This window comes from Peromyscus maniculatus, chromosome 12 (assembly GCF_049852395.1).
Source record: "Peromyscus maniculatus bairdii isolate BWxNUB_F1_BW_parent chromosome 12, HU_Pman_BW_mat_3.1, whole genome shotgun sequence".
Taxonomy (NCBI): domain Eukaryota; kingdom Metazoa; phylum Chordata; class Mammalia; order Rodentia; family Cricetidae; genus Peromyscus; species Peromyscus maniculatus.
The window spans coordinates 33,277,567-33,299,889 of NC_134863.1; the positions used below are offsets into that span (position 1 = coordinate 33,277,567).

Genomic DNA, 22,323 nt, shown 5'->3' on the forward strand with positions numbered 1-22,323 from the left:
AGAGAAGGGATGTCTCCAGGTCTCTGTGCGCAATGATTATCCAATGATTCAAGAGTATGAAGCATATGAATGTCAGAGGTTTATCAAACCATGGGCAAAGCATGAGAGCCTGAAACTTCTAGATTTCCAAATAGTGCCACTATGGGGAACCACTGAAACGTGAGGTTGCCAGAATATGTTGATGGTTCAGCAGGAGATGGGAAGATGAAGAAGTTTCTTCATCTACTTTTCAAACTGAATCCATAGAAAATATGGGGCCATACATTCTTATTCTCCTCTGGAGTCTTAACTCTAAGTGCTTTTCTTGTTTTTATTTCCTCTCGGAAGAACACTCAAGATGAAATTCTAGCTGCCTACGTGAAGTGACAATTGTCCCTTTTAACCATCTGTGGTTGTCTAAATCCATTCATCTCCCATGGGAAGGAAGCCTGGGGGTTTCTGTTGCTATCTAAATATCTAAATTACACTGGTGTTGAGAGGGCTTCTTGGAAATATTAAAAAAAAATCAAAGATCTTAGGTGTTACATGCACTAGACATACACTTCAGAAATCCTAAAAGAAAGTGCATTCACCATCAATGCTTTTCTTTCTACCACACATATCACTACAAATTTCAATATTGCTTTATTGCTATGTGAAAACATTTTCTATTGGAAAATGTTAAGGACCTCTTTGCTTTCTCTATTCCACAGCAGAGAAAATGCTTTGAAGACAGACAAGTCAAACTCAAGGTAGCACCCTAAGTCTTTGGAGAGAGGCAGTACAAAAAAAATACCCATAGATAGCCTAGTTAATATAAACTCCACTTTTGAGGCTGGTTTATAGCAGAATTCTGAAGAGCACAGCATATTGTCCTGGACTCCTGCTTCACCTGTTTCTCCAAGTGCTGCAAATACTTACCTGTTAATAATACTTTTGGTCTGATTCAAGCATCCTCTCCATTCTGGAGAGTCTATAGACGCTGGCTTTTCTTATCCCTGTGAGAAGAAATAGAAAATTCTTGCTACAGTCTAACGAGTGAAGGCTAGATTCCACAGACTTTGGTCAGTGTGAACTTTTTTAACTTCAGTTTTTCTTTAGCTATAAAATGAAGCTCATATTGATGCCTCTTTCAAGGGAGTTTAAAAATGAGCAAATAATAAAAGTCACATGAAATAATTAGCATGACTTGGAACCATGAAAAGTTTATGGTAAATAAAATTATTATTATTATTATTATTATTATTATTATTATTAAGTAATGATTAGTTTCAAGAACATTTGTAGTTTTATTGGCATCAGAATTTTTAGGAAAAGAAAGACAATTCCTTTCTAAGCATATCAGCAAACATGATTCCAACACTCAGGAGGCAAGGCAGGAGGATTATGAGTTCAAGACTAGCCTAGGCTACTATCCTAGTTTCATGTCTATTGCTATGATAAAACGTCCAGACCAGAGCCGGCCAGTGGTGGCACACACCTTTAATGCCAGCACTCGGGAGGCAGAAGCAGGCAGATTTCTGTGAGTTAAGCCAGCCTGGTCTACAGAATAAGTTGTAAGACAGCCAGGGCTGTTATACAGAGAAACTCTGTTTCAAAACCCACCCCACCCACCCCCCCAAAAAAATCCAGACCAAAAGCAGTTTAGGGGAGGTGCAATGTTCTGCACAGCTTTGACTTGACTTGACTGGAGCATTGGGGAATGAAGAAATGATAGGTGTAAGCAAGGCAAAACTGGAACCAGATAGGCCTTGCACTGGGCTGGAGATGCACCAGCAGCCAGGAACCCCAGCTTGTTTTTTACACACAGCTGAAGAAGAAAACAGGTTAGCTAATACCCTCCCCGCATAGGGAGGGATCTCAGGCTGCAGTCATTCTGGAGGAGAAAGCTATGTTCATAGTTATTGCATATACTGTCAATATCCATTCTGCTAAGCCTGGCCCAGGGAAAGCTTTGTCATTCCATGGGTCTGAGACACTGGGGGTCTTATATATGGCCATGCTTATGTCAACAATACACGTTCACTCGGGACTTCATCTACTCCCCATAGGGAGAAAGGTATACGTGAGTTTATAAATCTCGTCTATTATGGATGAGAAGTCAAGGCAGCATCTTAAAGTATCATATCCATAATCAAGAGCTGAGAGAGATGAATGCACCAACACTACTTGCTCCCTTTCATCCACCTTTCTCCTCTCCCTCTGTAGCTCAGGACATTCTATTTAAGGAATGGTGCCACCTGCAATGTGATGTGTCTTCCTACATCAAGTAACAGTACACGGAGATGTTCACTGACCAACCTTGAGACTCTGCTCAGGTGATTATACATTGTGAAGTTGTCATTTTAAATATTATGATTACATGGTGAATTTGAGGTCAGCAGGACATGTGTAGCAAGAGTGCCCCTCAAAACAAAAACCAAAAAACAAAAATTAACAAAACATCAACAAGCAAGCAAAAGAATGAGACTGGGGAGGGGCACTCAATACACGTTCTTGCCTGAAGGAATTACCACTGGCTTTGACAGTCTAGCTGCTGGATGTCTTGGGAAGCCCTGTTTTCCTTCAAAATTTATTCACTCAGCATAGCTGTATTTTATAGATATGCTATGAATTATATTCTAATAAGTTAAACACACAACAGGACCATGTGTTCTCCTATCTGCAGGACACTAAGATAGATAAAAAAAAGATATGAAAATGAATCAAGGACAATTCCGGCCCCAGGATGTGAGCATGACTAGTCAGAGGTTAGTCTATGTCCTGACTTACACTGTCAAACACGTCAAGGACTGACTTCAGTAATCACAGTAGAGAGGGCTAGATGAGACCTGGTCAGGAATGGAACCCAAGGTCTCCCATGAATCTCTGACATATCTTCTTGCCACTGTGGGTCCAGGAAAATCTTCTCTATATTCTTTCCTTGACTGGCCTGGGGTCAGTGTGGCCACTGTCTTGTGGTAGTCTACTTAATTGAGAGGTGTGTGTGTGTGGAACAGTTACTGTTGGAATGGAGACAGTCAGGAAGAGAAGATGAAAATGTGTTTTCTGTTTGTGTTGTCCAGGTTGGAGGAGTAGTATAAAAAGTGGAGGAAGTAAATTTCCAGTCTTGTGGGTGAAATCACACACGGAGGTCTCCATTCAGGCAGGACGAGAAAGTTCTGAAGAGCACCCTCTGCCAGCGTCCGGCTACCATCTTCCATCACCCTTCAGCCTACCGCGGGGCTTACAGCTGCTGAAGCCTGAGAAGGTTTCTGTTATTTCACCTTGATTTTTCTGTTTTTAGAAGAAAGAAAACGGTCGTTTCCAATGCAAGGACAAACAAAGTATAGTTTGAGCAGAACATCTGGGGATAGCAAAGATGAGTTGGGGATCAAATATTATTCCGGTCCCGTTCAATGAAATTGTTAAAATTGGAACAAAGCAAAAATAACAACAACAAAGTAAGTAGGAACTTAGGGATGGTGAGGTGTTTTGGCTAAGAAGATGCCTCTTTTCAACAGGAAGGGAAGCTCTGTAATACAGTGGAGGACTCCAGGGATGGTTGTAAGTTGGGAAATGTCGTTCTCAGCAAGGCATACTATTGGTCTCTGTGACTTGGATAAGTTGATGATCTTTCTGTTTTATGGTTTATCCATCTCCTGTTAAGGAAACGATACAACATTTGAGACACTATAAAGCCAAACAATGTAACTACACAGCTCTTAGATTTCTTTGGATGACTTGGTGGATTTTCATCCCCAGTTTCTTCCAGGTTATCGGCATGTAGTTATTACAGAATGTTAGATGTACTCTACTAACTCTGGATCTAGCCTTTTGAAAAGCTGAACCTAAATTCTTCCAGATAGCCATTGTCTTTTATGGCGTATACCTTTTCAATTTTTTGCCATAAATCAATTTATTGCCCAATATTTGACTTAAATATTATTATTGCCAGTGAGATATTATTTTTTTCATTTTATGGATTAGACAAAAAATTATCTCAAGGAGCTTAAGAGCTTTCTATTACACACATGATAAATGATGTATCTGGGACTGTCTTAGGGTTTTAGTTGCTGTGCTGAAACACCATGACTAAAAGCAAGTTGGAGAGGAAAGGGTTTATTTGGCTTACACTTCCACATCACTGTTCATCATCAAAGGCTGTCAATGCAGGAACTCAAACAGGGCAGGAACCTGGAGGAAGGAGCTAATGCAGAAGCCCTGGAGGACTGCTGCTTACTGACTTCCTCCTTACTCAGCCTTGCTTTCTTATAGAACCCAGGACCACCATCCCCAGGGTGGTGGCACCACTCACAGTGAGCTGGGTCCTCCCACATCGATCATCGATCAAGAAAGTGGTGCTCAAGGCTTGACCACAAGGGAGGACGTTTTCTCAGCTTCAGCTGAGGCTATCCCTTCTAAAATAACTTTAGCTTCTGTCCAGTTGATGTACAGCACAGGGACCCAGACAGATATGTGTGTGCCTCTTTCTCTCTCTTTCTGTGTGTGTGTGTGTGTGTGTGTGTGTGTGTGTGTGTGTGTGTGTGTGTGTGTGCCAGTACACGTGTGTGTAGAGACCAGGGGGCAACATCCGATGTCCTTCTCAATTGCTTTCGACCTTAGTTTCTGCAGCAGGTGTCTCATTGAACCCAGACTTCGCTGTTTCATCTAGACTGGCTGGCCAGCAAGCACCCAGGATCTAGCTGTTTGTGTTTACCTGGAGGCTGGGATTACAGAAATTGTGAATGTGATGGGATTTAAAATCACCATGGAAACATACCTCCGGATCAGACCATGAGGACCATTTCCAGAAAGGCTTAACTGAGGAAGACAGACACCTGGGTGTGGGTGCCACCATGCCGGTGGGCTAGGGCCCTGAACTAAATAAAAGGAGAAAGAAAGCAAAGCATCAGCATCTGCCTCTCTGTCCCCTGAACATGGACACCATGTGACCTGTGACCTCACTCTCCTAATGGCATGCCTTCCCCAATGTGACTGGTGACTCGCTGTATTGTCAGACTGTAAGCCAGAACAAATCCTTCTCTGTTTTTTTAATGTGCTTTTCTCCTGTATTTTGTGTCCATAGAGAGAAAAATAACTAATGGGAATACTTTGTCCCCCGGGTCAGCTACATCTTGCTCTCCCAGACACAAAATCTACCAGCACTCACTCATTTCAGACATGCTGCCAATTACTTTTCAGCCTTAAAACCCAATTAAAGGTTCCTTAAGAAACTATACTCTGTACCTGCCACTCACCGAGCCCCTGGATCATAGATTGTTATCAGAGCATCATCATCCTTTTCCAGTTCAGCTTCTAACTTAAATGCCTCAGCTGAGCTTTTCGTTCTCTCCAGCTTACACCCCCAGTTTGCCCATGAGAGAAGAAACGGAAAGAGAGGAGAAGAAATTAATGTGTCTGATTTAGAACCATCTATATTGAGATGTTAATTGAAAGAACAATCGGCCAGTCGAACTGAGACAGAAGAGTACAAGAGGTCAAGTGTTCTGTGTGGGGCTAGGACATCCTCAGTCAGTGAAGGGCTTGCATGAGGACCTAGGTTTGATTCCTAGCACTTGTGTAAAAGAGTGGGCACAATGGCACGCACCCCTAGTCCCAGCACTAGGGAGTTCGGAACAGGGAATCCCATGGGCTTCCTAGCCAGTCTCTGTAAATCAATGAGCTAGAGGTTCAGTGACAGACCCTATCTCAAAAGTAAGATGTATAGAAATTGAGGAAGACACCAATCTTGTGTCTCTGATCTTCACAAGCATTCTCACACTGGTGTATGCACACCCCCACAAGTGTGAACTCAAGTGTGTACACCTGTACATGCATGTGCACAAACACATTGACTTCACACCCAAGTATACACACACACACACACACACACACACACACACACACACACACACACACACACACAAAGGTGCTGGGTTTGTTAAGAAATGAGGAGGATGGATGTTTTGTAAGAACACAAAACAAAACTAAACTAACTGTAACTGAGGGATTCTTAGAAGGACAAAGGAACTGTGAGGGGTACAAAGTAATGACTTACAGGAAGAGAATTGAGGAGACAAGGGGAAGGGCTGAACTGGGTAGAGATGGGAACTTTGGAATGGAAAGCTCCATAGATCTCAGGATGGGACAGGAGTGAAGACATGTGGTTTTTATCTCACATTAAATCCATGGTCTGACTGGATCTGACTGTTTTAGATATCTGCCTTGTTGCTACATACAAAATGCCTGACAGAAACAACTTCAGGACAGAAGGAAGGAGATTTTTATCTTGGTTTATAATTCCAGGAATATAGTCCTTCATGCCAGAGGCATATGGCTTCAGGGGCAGAAGGTAACTGGTCACATTATGTGCACAGTCAGGAAAAAGAGCAATGAATGTTGATGTTCACCTTACCTCCCCCCTTTTATTTAGGCTGGGACTTCAGCCCATTGGATTGGTATTCCTCACTTTTAAGGTAGATCTTCCCATCTCAACCAACCTCATCTAGATAATTCCTCACAGGCATGTCCAGAGTCTTGTTTCCATGCTAATTCTAAACCTCATCAAGTTGACAGTCCAATTAACTATCACACTGACCAATAATACTTTCATACACAAATCATCCACAACTCATGGTTCACACATTCAGTAGAGACTTCCTGAGTGCTTGGTACAAGTGTAAAGAATTTGGTGAAGTAGTAAGGACCCAGAGATTAAAGAGAAAAAAAGGGAAAAATAAAGAAAAGGGAAGACAACATTTTAAAACATCACATCCTTGTATTCAAGGAGCCCATGACTCATTGTTTGGGACTGAAAACTGGAACACATATAAAAGCAAACACAGGATGTTGCTGGGGAGACATGACCTTAGAGGATCCAGGAAGCTTCTTCATGTGGATGATGATGTGGAAATGATTTGAGATGCTTTAGACTCAGTTAATACTTTGGCTGTGATGGAGTTTGATGCACAGTAAGTAAACATTAAGCCTCATTAAGTCTAAAAGCATGCTCTAGGTCACAGTAACCTAAGATCCCAGTCCATGACGGTCCTAAGTCACTCTTACTTGGGTAGTGGATATCATTCCCTCACTTTATGACCTTATTCTCTTCTCATCTGGATGGACAGTAGTGTTCATCTAGGTTCCTCTATTATGCTGGGCCTCTTACCCTTGTCATTAGTGTTTTGGATTTGCTGGTGTCTATCAAATGACCTATTACCTCTTGCTGGTCTTGCTTTGTGATGCTATGGCTCTCTGCCAGAGGCTGCCATCCTGTGTAGCACACCATTGGAAATATCATGCACTCTCCTCTTCATTTCCTGTGACAGAGTGTCGAGTCCAGTCTGTATCATTTTATAGGATTTTCATGGAAGCTCATTCACAAAAAAGAGAATAACAAAAACACAACTGCTTCTGGATGTGATGTGCCTATTTCCATAGCTCAAAGGTCACCCAGGGCACATTTCTAGTCTTGTTAGAAGATCCTTGGTAATCTGTATCACTATCCACCCTTGGTTTTCAGGTCTTTGTCTAGGTAAGCGCTAATATAACTCTATCAACTGGATGCTGTTCAAATAAGTCTATAATTGACAGAATGTTGGTGCCAACAGCCACATGGCTCAGACAGAAGGAGCTGGACTTGATAAGGAGTTATGCCCTACTTCCCCAGATTCTATTACCTTTCCAGAGGTCAGCAGTTTGCCAAGATGACTGCCAGTGGCAATAGCAACTCTAAGAGAATTATCACCTTCTAGTGCCGGAGTGTGACCTTGTTCTCAGACACCGAGGTAACATTTCAGTAAAGATGGCAATTAGATCAATAGCAAATGTTTCCTATGGTACCAACTAAGTGTCAAGCACTGTTCAGAGCTCTTGTATTATAAATTTGTTTAATTTTTTAAAAAAGATCTCACTGGACCCGTGAAACAGCTCATTGGTAAAGGCACCTGCCACCAAGCTTGATAGCTTGAGTTCCATTCCCCAGAACCACATGGTAGAAGAAAAGGACTGGCTCCTACACATTGTCCTCTGACTTCCACACATACACACACACACACACACACACACACACACACGCACGCACGCATGCACGCACGCACGTGCACACACGCACGCGCACACACGCACGCGCACACGCACACCCGCGCTTGTAATTGCATACAATTATTTTCCCTATTTATAGATGAGAAAATTGAGGCACATAAGAGTGAACTGACTTGTCCTCTGTCATAGCTATTAAAAGTCAGGATTGATGGTTGAGTCCAGAAAGTCTGTTTTCAGTGCCCAGACTGCTACTCAGTGCATCACAGCAGTTTGTATCAATTCAAGTACATTTCTCAAATTCTGAGCCATATATGCTTTAAAAATGAAGATTTAATTCACAGTTTCTACAATTAGCTGGTTCAAATCATGCAGTTTGTTCTTTTCAATATATGAACCAAATTGCAGAAGCATAGTCACAATTTAATTGTTGAATTCCTCTGAAGCCACTTCCTGTGAAGTCATTTCCTGTTTTTTCCCCCACCATGTTTCCTAGTACGTGCTATTTTATAGATCTGCCGATTCTCAGCCTTCCATGCAAGGGAAAACATATTATATGTAGCCTTTTGGAACTTGTTCTTGTTTGTTTGGTTACTTGTTTTTAAAATTACTTGAATATAGGGTCTCAAACAAGGTAAGTTTATTTCACAGCCCAGGAAGGTCTTAAACTTGTGATCCTCCTGCCTCAGATTCCTTAATAGCAGGAGTTACCATTGGCTTTCAATAGTTATCTATCTCCTTGAACATTTCTGTTTTTAAGTCTCCAGTCTGTAGTTCTTCCCACATTCTAGAACTCAGATAAGTGATCTGGATAGAGATCCCAAGGGCACACACACATATATCAAATGTAGACCCTCACATAAACACTCACCAGTATATAAGCAAGAATAAACAATCTGGATGTGATATAGTCCAAACCTCTACAGAGAGAATAAATATACTCTCAACCCTGGCCTGGCCTCTGAGGAGCCTGTGAAGCAATATTTCTCTGGCTTGGAATCACATTACAATTCACTCCTGGCTTCTCACTGAGAAGCATCAGCATTTAGATGAGAGCTCCCTTTGCAGAATTTGTTTTTCAGAAGAACAACACACACATCCCTCCTTAACATTTCTGTAAGTGCAAAGGTATTTAAAAATTCTGGTGTTGTTGACCAAAAGGACTTAAAAGTTAAGTCTCTTCTCTCATAAATCAGAAAATCATGTCAGCTCATTGAAGGCTTAGAAAAAGTATAGTTTAATAATTAATCCTCTGCGTATCTCCTGCTTCTAAAAAGTTGCACTCCTTTAACATTATGTTAAAATTTAACTTTGGGGGCCAACAAGATGACTCAGTGGGCAGAAAATACTTGTGGTGAAGCCTCCCAACCAGGGTTCAATCCCTGGGACCCACATGTTGGAAAGAGAGAACCAATGCCTGCGAGTTGTATCATGACCTCCACACGTGTTCCATGGCCATGCACATTTCCTTCTCCTTATAAATAAGTGAATAGGAAAAAAATTAAAGATTTCTTTAGGTAATTGAAACTGAGTTGGTTTGTCAGCTTGGACATAGTGTAAAAACAGCAAAACAAGCAAATTTTACTAATTGGGTTCAAGGCCAAATGTAGTCTTCCACGGGAGGAAGACACACTAAAAGCATTAGAGAGTTGGCACACAAAAATATCGCAGATGCTTCATGTGTTACAGTATTCCTCCAACTCCAAGACTGAACACTCGTCAACATTTTCACCCTGCTCTCTCCTTCCTTATGGAAGGTTTAGGGGTCTGTCTGTAACTTTTATGTGTATGGATGTTTTGCCTCCATATATAACAATGCACCATAAGTGTGCCTGGTGGCCACAGAGGCCAGAAGAGGGTATTGGATCCCCTGGGACTAGAGATACAGATAGCTGAAAGCTGACACGTGGGTGCTGGGAATCAAACCCAGGTCCTTTGGAAGAACAGTGTTCTAAACCACTGAGCCATCTCTTCAGCTACTGGTCTGGCTTGGAATTGATACCTTGTCTTTCATTTGTTTTCACTTCCTCCATGGAGTCTTTCCCACACAGAATGTGCTCATCCACCCATTTCAAGCGTAAAGTCAACTTGAGCTTTAGGAAAGAGAAGCTGAAGGTGCAAATCGTGTCTAAATTAATAAGCCTGGGAGAGAGCTAAGCATCTAGCTATTCGTGGGACAAGCTCTGTACTCAAGTACTTCCACATGACCTAGCTTCTGCCCTTAAATCCCCCTGCCCCTAACTCTATATCCTGGGGTTCTGCAACTATGGTGATATTTTATTTGTACTGAAATGTGATTTTAATTTTATGTTAATAAATAAAGTTGCCCTGGGGTCAGAGCTATTAGAGCTATAGCAAGAGCGTGGTGGTTAGAAGAGCTAGGTAGATTTCTGTGTGTTCCGGGATACAGCCAGTATTGGAGACATACGCCTTTAAGACCTGGAGGGTGGTATTTACAGGCAGTGATGAGGCAGTCATGTGGTTGGGTTTACAACCAATGAGAAGGCAGAACAGAAAAACTATTTAAACACAGACAAACAGGAAGTAGCTCTCTCTCGGGGAAGTTAGGAGCACTGCAGGAGGTAAGATTTTATCTCTGAGCTCTGACCTCTCGGCTTTCTCTTTTACATTGGCTCTGTGTTTCTTATTTTAATAAGACGATTGGTTACATCTACATGCAACCTCTGGCAGTAGTGCAGCCTGAAGTCAGTGTGCACATCTGGATGTGTCTCGCATCGACCCCCTGCAGTTCTCATTTGCGAGCATCTCTTCCCAGAGAGTTTCTTTGAGGTTGAACATATACAAGTTTGCAAGAGGCCAGGTGGATCTGTAAGGTTATTTTGGGGTGTGGATTGTTTTCCTCCAGAGGTAAAGAGGATCTTGAGCAGTGGGGAAAATAATCTCACAACCATGATTTTCCACACAAGTTGTTTTAGACATGAGTCCTAGAGCCATAACCCCAAATGTCTTAAACATTTCCAGATGGATGCTGTCTGATCTTGGTGATGTATCACAGTTAGCTCACCAAACAGGCACTGAGTGAGTGCATCTGTCTTCCACTGCTGTTCTTTCTTTCTCTCCAATCATGTGAATGGCCTCCTTAAGCCTGCCTGCTCTGAGGTGCTTGCCTAGGGATTTTCTTCTAACCAAAATTTCTGAGAAATTCCCATGAAGAGCAACTCTGCTATGACCCCAAAAGACTGATGGCTTCCTCACCCCATCTCAGACTGCCCATCTGTTTGGTTCTGAATGCCTGTTTTCTGCCTGGGTTTCTGGCCAAGACCTGTTGAGCTCATAAGCATCACCTATGCTGTGTCCTTCCTTTGTGATTGAGTGCCCAGAATTCATTTCTAATGTCTCATAGAAGTTTCGAATTCCTGACTCATCATCCTACAGGCTATGCCCTGTTCTGCTGGGATGAATGTCAAGCTCTGTCATCACACACTGCTTCTGCTAAGGCTTAGGACCATCTCAAGATGCTGGCCTCAGCTTTTTGTAAAAACACACCTGACCACTCTGAGTCTAGAGTGATTCCCTTTCAACAAACTCCATATAGGTCACTGGGTTAGTGAATGAGATAACGATAGATGTATAGGAAGAAACAAATTCAGAAACAGGCCACATTTATAAAAGGTAGTTTGGATTATGCAAAGAGCCTTCATTTGATTTAAAAGACAATTGTTCTTTTTCAATGATAGGTTAGTTAGCTTTTTATCATTGTGGCCAAAGTCCTGAGAGAAACAATTTACAAGGAGAAGGATTTGTGCAGAGTCAGTTTCACAGGTTTTAGCCACCATGGTGGGGAGGGTGTGGCAGAATAGAGTAGTTCACATCCTGCCAGCCCACCAGTCAGTGCAGAGGAGGAGAATGCCTTCTCCAACTGGCTTCTTCCTTTTCTTCTCATTTCCCCTGGGTAGCCTATGGGGTGATGCCATCCATATTCAGGTGGGTCTTCTCCCCCACATAAAGGTCTTCAAAGACACCACCAAGAAATAGGATTTCCCAGTCTCTTAGACACATATCTGCTGTCAAGCTAGCAACTAAGATTAACCATCATGGGAAGGTATCTGTTGTAATTAGACTCATAGGCCAGAGTCTTACTCTGAAAGGATGCCCCTAAATTAGGTCAAGCCACTATCTCCAGAAATCAAAAAGAAAAGTGATGCTGGGAATGCAAGAAATTATTTGAAGCAACGTGACTATGTTCGGGAGATGGACATCAAGCATGTCAGCCTACCTTCAATGTACTGAGATGAGTGTGAGTGAGCGACATGCAGGAGCAAGGTAACTAAAAGCTGGATTAAGCCCAGCATCTCTGCCTTTATTTTGTTTCTGTGTTCTTCTAATGTGGTCCACCTCACTGTGAAGCCAGTGCCATGAGCCAGTTACTGCATCCATGAGAGGATCCACCTCCCTTTCTTATTCCTCATATTCTGGCATCTTGCATTCTGGCCTTAACTCCAAGCAACCACTTTGATTTATGTGAGCTGTGCTGTTCATGTCAGTGGGGGGATCAAAAGGTGAGGTCAGTGTGTGTGTTCTTTAAAAACGCTGTACAAAAAAAAAAAAGTCTTTCCCCCAAGATATTTATTCTTTAGTACTTGAACAGATTGTTAGCAGCAAAAGGATGAAAACCAAGTTACCTGAGCATTTCTTTTCTGGACTTCACAAGGAACGTGACACTCAGAAGACTTGCAAGTGATAATGTAGGTAATGCAAAATTCATAAGTTTTCACCATGATTCTTAGAATGAGGCAGGATATTATTATAGATCGAGCGTATGTGTTGGCTGCATTTTCTTTGGTTGAGATGCCTACAATTGGGACTTTATTTGCTTGGAGAGTATATGACCAGCACTTCTATCCAGTGACATCCTCATTTTCCCCTCCCTGTCTTCTTTGCCATAGCCTTGCCCATCTGTGATCCAGAGACAACGCAACTCTCATCCTGGCCGTTTCTTAGTTGTCTTTGCCTCTGTGTATCCTTCAGGTGAAATACATTCACAGTCATCCTTTATATGGATTTATTCTCCATGTAAATCCAACAAATGGTCAGATTCAATGATGTTTTTAAAAAGTGGCTCTGTTTTCAAATATGCCTTTGAAATGAATCTGCATGATTCTGGCCTCCCCGCTCACCTGTTGCACTAAACTCCTTCTGGTTTTATTACTTGACTATCGTCTGGTCGTCATGTTTATACAAAGTCCTGAGTGTTTGAACTCTCTACCCTTTGGTGTAAGGTCCATATGTCTCCCAGCTGTCATGCCGTCTGTATTTAACAGCTCTGTCTGTCTGTACCCTCAGTTTCATTTTGGTTCTTTCCTCCCAGCTCACCTATTTTTTCCCCTGGTTACCCCTTTCTTAAGTGTAACAGGCAAGAACACAGACAGATGAGGTGTATTTGCAGTCCCTACATGCTTTCTTTGCAAATTGCAGGCAAGAATTGTTTCACAAATTCATTGGAAGCATGGAGAGGGATTGTTAAATGTGTCTGCCAAAAAATGACCATATGTCTGACATAAGTCCAGAGCAAAGGATGCTGACCCCTGACCCCTTTCCCCCTTCTCTCAGAATTTATATTAACCCAGAACACTTTTTTCAGTATAGTACTTTAGCACAGAATTGTTGTATGTAATTACTTGAAACGTGTGCATGTTAGGACTCCCTGTTTAGTGGTATGTGCACAGGGAAGCCATTTCAAAAAAGCTCAAAGAACACTTCCCTCACTGATGATTCTGTCAATAAGTATATTGTAAAGCCCCTCTTCTGTTATCTAGGTACCTTCCTATAATTCACTTGAGAGGGCTGAAATGAAAAGATTCGGTCGAGTTTGGTATTCACTGCAGCCATTACCAGTGGTTTGCCACCTGCCCACACCAGCATCTCCAGGGAGACAGTGGATTTCAGCTGCTGCATCACCAACCTGTTGCCAAGGCAACAAGAGAGGGCAAAAAAAATCCTCAATGACATCCAATTTCCAGGCAGTCAAGACACCCCTGACAGGAATTTCAGCAGTCCTCTGAAGGAACCTGAAATAGACTTCTGATTATAAATTCTAAGCTTTCTCCCATTAGACCAGATATTCTTCTACATAGACCTCAGCCTTCAGTCCTTCTCTGTTTACCAGGTATATATACCAGACATTAGAATAGCAAGAGAGCCTTCCAGAAGGGAGAAGCAATCCAAGAAAACACAGAAAGAAGTTGAGTGAAAAAACAGGGTATTGGTGAGGCCACTAAAAAGTGTAATGAAGTCATAAATACTGACATGAATTAGGCCTGGCATAAATATCAGTCTACCCATTTTAAAATTAAGTATGTTTGTGTGGAAGTAGATTGAAAAGTTCTATACACATATGCATATATTAGAGAGTATAGTACTTGTCCAGGTGTGTTTTTTTGTTTGTTTGTTTGCGTGCTTGCTTGTTTCGAGACAGGGTTTCTCTGTATACCCCTGACTGGTCCAGAATTTGCTCTGTAGACCAGGCTGCCCTCGAACTCAGAGATCCACCTGCCTCTACCTGTGATTAAAGATGTGCACCACCACTGCCTGGACAGGATATGCTTTCTTTGTTTTATTTTTATTTTAAGTCAAGGACAAAAGGACTTCTGAGAAGCCCCTTTGTGTGAGAAAAGCCCCCTCCTCTCATCCAGAAAGCAGTGTGTGCAATGTGCTCAGTTCACCTGTAACTTTTAAGTGTTCAAAAGCTTAGCTATGATTCCATGGCTAGGATCACACAAGCGATCTTGTAGGAGACTACACAAGTGTATAGCATGCATCTCTGAGGATGGTTATGAGTGTGGAAACCAGAAGTTATTGACAGCCTACCCAGAATCCCCCACTGATCTATCCTTAGTGTGTTTAAGGAAACAATCGGGCATTTGCTTTCATCCATTCTCACACCACAACCTACACACAAGGCTTCTGCAACCTCAAAAGCAGCTCTGTAAGAGATACAGCTGGCAGTCTTCGAATTTAATTAAGATGCGATACTGTCTACCTGGTGTTGAGAGCTCAGACCTCAAGATTGTGCCCATTTTAGAAGTCATTGTAAGTCTAGACTTTCAGGACTTCTGACCAACTAACTTCAAAAAGATTTTCCAATAACTCATACATTTTCCCTTTATCTCCTTACCTACATCATTGTTTTCCAAATTATTGTGGTCAGTTGTGGTGATAGTTTAGTTGTGCTGAAATGTGGTGATATTTTATTTGTATGTTAATAAATAAATTGTGCCTGGAGATCAAGGGGGAAAAAGCCAGCCATTTTTAAGTAACATAGAAGTCAGGCAGTGCTAGCACATGTCCTTAATCCAATCACGTGGAAAGCAGGGTCTCTGTGTGTTCAAGGACATACTAGGGAACAATCAAGCGTGGTGACACATGCCTTTAATCCCAGTACCAACCATAGAGACTTGGAGGTCTGTATAGACAGGCACTAACAAAGAAGTGAGGTAGCTGAGCTAAGAGCCAATGAGAGGGCAGAAAGGCAAGGCAAAAAAGGCACAGGTTAGACAGGAAGTAACTCACTTTTGGTAGCTGCAGAGCTGGAGAGGTAAGGTTGGTGGCTATCACTATTTCCCTGATCTCTAAGGCTTTCACCCCTATATTTGGTTCCATGGTTTTTTTTTTTTATTTAATAAGACTATTTAGAAATTTGTCTATAGTCAGTGCCCATTCCCTTCAAAGAATTTTCTGCTTACTTTTTTTTCTGTATATGAATATATGTATGTGTGTGTGTGTATGATATATGTTTGTGAGGTATATGCTCATGTGTATATGAGAGTGTCCATGCCTATGTGTGCACTCTCTGCCTTATTTCCTTGAGACAGGGTCTCTTATTGTACCTGGAACTAGATGGGGGGCCAGCAAGCCCCAGTGATTCTCATGTCTTCATCCCACACAGCACTGGGGTTACAGGCATGCATGTGACCATGCAGGGCTTTTGACATGTGCTAGTAACTAAACTCAGGTCCTCATGCTTGAACACCATGGGTTGTTACCTAATGAGATATCTCTCAAGACCTTCTATCCACCCCTCTGTCATTCTTATTCTATTCTGTACGGTCAAGGCTCTCATGAAAGTTGCATTTGTCATGGAAAAGTGATGCCTACCATGGAATGAAAGTAAATATATCAGTGTGATGTATCTTTTCTCCCTTTCCTACTCTTTATCTTCTATGCCCTCAAGTCTGATTATTTGGCTAGAGCTGCTCAGAGAACTTGGAGAAACACCGTTCTTCCATGTATTGGTTTATTACAAAGGAATATTTTTCTTTTGTCCCACTGTAAATTGAAGAAAAGGTATTTTCTAGCTAACAACATGCAACCAGATGAAGAGAAACACAAGACAGGACCAGGAAGCCTTGTGAGCACAGGATCGTCTGTCCCCAGGAGCTTGAGTGTGTCACCCTCCCAGTATGTTGATGAGTTATTGCTACCTTCTTCTGAGCCTTCAGATATTCAGCTATTTAGATCTCTATAAACTTTGTCCATCCTTCTCCTTGAATGTTAGAGTCACACATATACTACTGCATGGCCACGGTCAAAGTAAGTATAGCCCTATGCTACCAGACTCGGCATAGATACCCAGCAAGGCCTGCTTGTATCAGCCTTCTTCCTGGTCTCCGTGTAGGCCCCTTCCTTCCGGGTTGCAGGGAAGGACCCCTTTGGAATGAGGACTTCCTGTGGCTTATCCTTAGGTAAGGGGGGGTTCAGAAAGGTGGGTGGGGATTAGAATTTTTACAGTCTACCTTTTAAAAGAAAATTCTGGTTTCTGTGGACTGTTTTGGAATGGAAATTATAAGCCAAAATAAACCACTGATAAAATGAAATGACAGTCACAGAGCCTGCATGGATCTGCTCTAGGTCCTCTGCATATATGTTGCGGTTGTTTAGCTTGGGGTTTTTGGGACTCTTAATAGTGGGAGTGGAGGTGTCTCTGACTCTTTTGCCTGCTCTTGGGACACCTTCTTCTCCTACTGGGTTGCCTCACCTAGCCTTGATATGAGGGTTTGTGTCTAGTCTTATTGGATCTTGTTATTCTGTGTTTGGTTAATATCCCTGGGAGACCTGCTTCTTTCTCATGGGAAGTGGAAGGAGTGGAAGGAGGGGAAATTGTGGTTGGGATGCATTGTATGAAAGAAGAATAAATAAGAAGGAAAAACCTCATCATAATGAAACAGAATGTCATGTTGGTGACCTGCCTTGGGCTTCTTTTTCCATGCCTGCTTGCCATCCTACTGACTACTGGCTCACCTGCTTATAGGAATCAAGGCTCTATCAGATCTCTGGACCTGAGAATGGTGTTCTTTGAGGGAGTTCCTGGGAAATTCCCAGGATGAGTGCTTCTCAACATGAGTGATTTTCAACTGAATCAGGCAGATCCTGAGTCAGTAGGTCTGCGTCATCAGTGAGCTTCCAGGTAGTACCAAGGTGGCTGTCCCAAGACACCGGACTATAAATTCCAGTAGTGGACTCTGATTGACATCATACATAGTAGTTGTTTGTATGCATGTACTTGATACATCTCACTTTACAATGTACTTGTACAACTAAAAATATTTTCATCACTCTATGCATATTATGGTGACAGATTAAATTTGCTTTATGAATTAGTAGCTGAAGACAGTATCATCATTCAGCCATTCACATTACATTTATAGAGGACCTGCTATAAATATCATTTCACTTCCCTGCCCCATAAAAAGAGAACTAGAGAAAGAATGAAGTTGATCTAATTATGCTTAGATCTTAATTCTTTCAAGGCACAGGTGGTAACAAATAGGCATAGATGGAAATAAATGCTACATTGACAGCTTTCCCTTCACCCCATTGTATGTATTATCTTCCTTTGAAACATATGATTTTTAAAAGTCATTTTATTTATTTATTTACATTTTTATGTGCATTGGTGTTTTACCTGCATGTATGTCTGTGCAAAGGTGCCAGATCCCCTGGAACTGGAGTTACAGTCAGTTTTGAGCTGCCATGTGGGTGCTGGGAATTGAACCCAGGTCCTATGAAAGAGCAACCAGTGCTGTTAACCACTGAGCCATCTCTCCATTCCCACTACATATGATTTTTATGAGACACTCATACATTATAAAATAAGAGTGGAAGGAATGATGCTGAAAGCGAGCAGAAGCATCTGTGAAGGAGAGTAGGTACCAAGTACAACAAAATGGACAGTTACAATGTAGATAATGAGGCTAACAGAAGACACACACACACACACACACACACACACATATGAAGCATATATGATTGATTTCATATATGTCCACCTTAGTTAGGGTTACTATTGCTGTGATAAAACACCAAGACCAAAAGCAACTTGGGATGTAAAAGGATTTTTTTGGCTTACATATCACAGTCTACTGACGGAAGCCAAGGCAGGAACTCAAACAGGACAGGAAACTGGAAGCAGGAACTGATACAAAGGCCCTGAAAAATGTTGCTTACTGGCTTGCTTGTAGGGCTTGCTCAGCCTGCTTTCTTATCGCACCCAGGATTAACAGACAAGGGGTAACTGAGCCTTTCCACATCACTAATTAAGGAAATACCCTGTAGGCTTACCTGCTGCCCAGTCTTACTGAGACAACTTCTCAGTTGAGGTTCCCGCCCCTCTTATGACTATAACTTGTGTCAAGTTAACATAAAATTAGGCAGTACGGGCATGTAATCTACCTTTCATGTAGTAATCCTTCTGGGTTTCCTACATGCTTTCCATGATCTTTACAATTCCTACCAAGTAAGTTCTAACTTTATTTTCAAACCAGGAAATTAAGTCTCAGAGAAGACAGGTGAATCATACAATGACTTGAATTCACATCCATATCATTTCAAACTTCAATTTCCCCTTGTCTCATTCCAAAATGCAAAAGCTGTGCTTAAGGAGAGTATGTAACAAAACATTTGAAGGTGGTTATCTTGGAAAACTCAGAAGTTGCGGTCACGGTAGGCACCCTGTAGGATTTTTCAAGCAACCATACACATTGTTTGATTTCCCCTCTGTGAGACAGGCAGTTATGCTGGATGTCTACAGAGGAGTATGAAACACTGTGTGAGACCTACATATGCTTTCCAGAACAAAATTAGATGCAATAATTTGTTTCCTCACCAGGGAAGGAAGAGGGCTACAGTGACCAATATTACAAAGTATTGCAAATGAAACCCCAGGTACTCTGATCTCTACATCTCATCTCTGCTTTCCCATTGTGCTTGGTCTTCCCATACATTCCTTGGAGATGTGGGCCAGAGTTTCTCATGGCCTGTGTTAGGAAGTGGGTTCTGGTTCTATTTTATTCCTTTATGCTTTAAATGCTTTTCTATTGATTTGGGTTGCTCTTGAAATGATAATTGGGAGAAGATATTCCCACATAATTTCTCACAGATGTTACTTTTTCCTCGTAAAGAAGCACAATGCCTCCTAAACAGTCATATCTCCCTTTATCCTTTTAGACTTTTCTAAATACTTCGTTTGGAATTGCTTCCTTCCTGAAGTCCACCTTGAATGTCCCATATATTTCAATAAGGATCACAGTTTTCATCCTGAAGGATAACTCAGTGGGTCTTTTAGGGAGTGTGCTGTCCCTTTCCTAATTGCAATGCTATTCATAATTCATATCACAGTATTATATTTCTATTCCTTCCAAATTGCTCACGAATGTAAATCATGTTGACTTAGCTGATCATGTTGACATTAACCAAATTGTAAGGGATGGAAATAAGTCTCACCATTATACATAAACTGTCTGAATATACTCTATGCACATCTGTAAACCTCTCATAGCTCTTACGGCACTAGCATATAAATATTGGACAAATAAATTCCACATCTTTTGAAACCCTGTATTGACTGATTCAGCTCTGGGCCCGAGAAAAGTATTTGTGCAACTGTAATCTTCACATGTACAGAGTCACAAACATTCCTTGTTGTGTCCCTAATTCAGAGGACAGAAAGCATGGGGAAAAAGTATTAATAAATACATTTAAATAAACCAATGAATGTAATGTCTATTGTATTGTTTCTATGTAATGCTTTTTCCACATCTATAAAGAAATAACATAGATCCAGGTTTCTCAAGTTCTAAAGTGCATACAAACCACCTGGGATCCTATGAACATGCAGATTCTGATTCAGTACATCTGACCTGGGGCAGATTCTTTAAGTGAGGGTGGGCATTACAAGCAGACCCTGGGTGAGACACAGGTAATCTAAATATCATGTTGTCAGCAAGGACATAGACAATGCAAGGTGTCTACGGTTCCTGGATCCCGTCACTACACATGAGCACATGACTTTCACAGAATATTCTTATTATGTTTATTCTCCCACATTTGGGGAAAGAAGACCTTGAGTACAGATAGATATGTATGCACCATGATAGGAATTATATACTATTGAAATAAGACAACTGATTTCCAGTCATCCAGATCTAACAAGTAAGTATTGATAAAACCTAATTCTATGTAGTATCAGCTCTGTTGAGACTATAGCTAGAAATGTAAGAATGAAGCCCAGAAAGGCTGCCATTAACAATCCAACTAATGATGTTGCCATAATGATTTGTGCATATAACAAACAGGAAATGATACAGAAAATTATCAGTGAGAATGAAGGTTTTGTTGTTTGTTTGTTTGTTTTTTCCTATAAGAAAATAACAGAAAATCCTTCTAGTGCCACTTGAGAGATCCACTGATTACTCTTAAATTTGTCTTAATATTGCTACTAAAGAATATCAGGTTAACTAAGTTAAAGTCTTATGACCTAGAAAAAGTTTAATTTAAATGCCTAGTTATAGTCACTCTATAAAGCAGATTACAATTTAAAAATACATTCTCTTTTTTACATGTATTTGATTTCCATTATCAAGATCCACTCCTCACCAGACTCAGTGTTAAGAGATGTGTATTTATTGGCTGTCCCTTGATCATGTCCTCTGTCTTCTCATAAAATAATGTTTTGCAATTAAGGTCACTGTCTATACCCTAAATATTTTTCAATGCTAATTGGCAAGTGCTCTGCTATGTACAGCATTGGTAAGGTAGATAATAATAGGTTTTACTGATTATTAAGCAGGTCTATGTTATAGCAAAAGTCTAAGAGCTTGATTCAGTCATGAAAGGAATTGATTTTTCATTTGTTGTTATTGCAGTAGATGCCACCGTAATCATGATTATTGTTGCTATTCTGAGGAAAGGCGTCCATTTTAGAAGCTCTGAGTACATTTTCAGAATATGTAATCAAATTTCCTCTACCCATTTGCACACATCACAGAGCATTTTGTATCTATTCAGGTAATGCTTGGCTATTGAGACTCATGCATGCAACTTTACACAGCGTCCAAAATGCAAATATACCATGCCTCTGTCAAAAGTATGTTTGGTGAATAGTTGAGTAGAACTGATTTTAGGAGATGATACAAATTATATATGCTAGCTTGTTTTTCTCTCTCTCTTCCTTTTTTTCAACCCCCATCCATCTTTCTACTTGTAGCCATAACAAGATCTTCACTCTCTCATTAGTGAGTCTTGAGATATTTGACATGGGAATTATGGAGTGGGGGGGGTGCAAAGAGAACTTTAGAGCATTGAGAAAGACAGTTAAAAAGCAGAAAAGAAAATAAGTTGGGTGGTGGTGGCACACACCTTTAATCCCATCACTCGGGAGGCAGAGGTAGGTGGTTCTCTGACAGGCTCCAAAGCTACACAGAGACACCCTGCCTTGAAAATAAAGTAACAGCAAGAGATGAAGAAAAAGAGAATTCAGGAGAGGCATGTGAACAGGATACAGGAAACAGGAACCAAAAAAAAAAAGAAAGAAGGGAAGGAAGGAAGGAAGGAAGGAAGGAAGGAAGGAAGGAAGGAAGGAAGGAAGGAAGGAAGGAAGGAAGGAAGGAAAATCCAAAAATGTGCCTCAAAAGTTTCAAGACAGTTTTAGACTTATGCTGTGGATATCGCTGTGTATGCTGTGAATGTGTTGCTCTGATTTGGTTGATAAATACAACACTGATTGCAGTGTTATTAAAACCTTTTGCAATCTCAGGTGGTGACTGCTCTGTCTGCTGTTGCCATCGCCTCCATCTTTGCTGAGCACTGCCTCCAGAACCACGCTTATGGCATCCTCCAGACATTGTCTGATCAAACCACCCTTCCAGAGCCTTTCTCTAGTCTCTGTCTAGAATGACTTCAGTTTCACTGTATGTTGACAGAATGCACATGCTTGAATGCTTTCTGCTTTCTCCCTTCCTTTTCCTGTCTCTTTGTCATGATAGGGATTTAACAAACATTCAGTTTTGGTTGACTCTCACCCCCCCT

At 41.3% G+C, this 22,323-nt stretch overlaps 1 long non-coding RNA gene across 1 annotated transcript in view; it reads right to left on the bottom strand.

The window, feature by feature from the left end:
* Positions 1-3,606: 3,606 nt before the first annotated feature.
* Positions 3,607-22,323, bottom strand: part of LOC143268002 (uncharacterized) — a 77,099-nt gene continuing 58,382 nt past the window's right edge. Inside the window, exon 3 of the long non-coding RNA XR_013043588.1 lies at positions 3,607-3,620. This is a non-coding gene — a long non-coding RNA (uncharacterized LOC143268002). The remainder of the gene's footprint in view (positions 3,621-22,323) is intronic.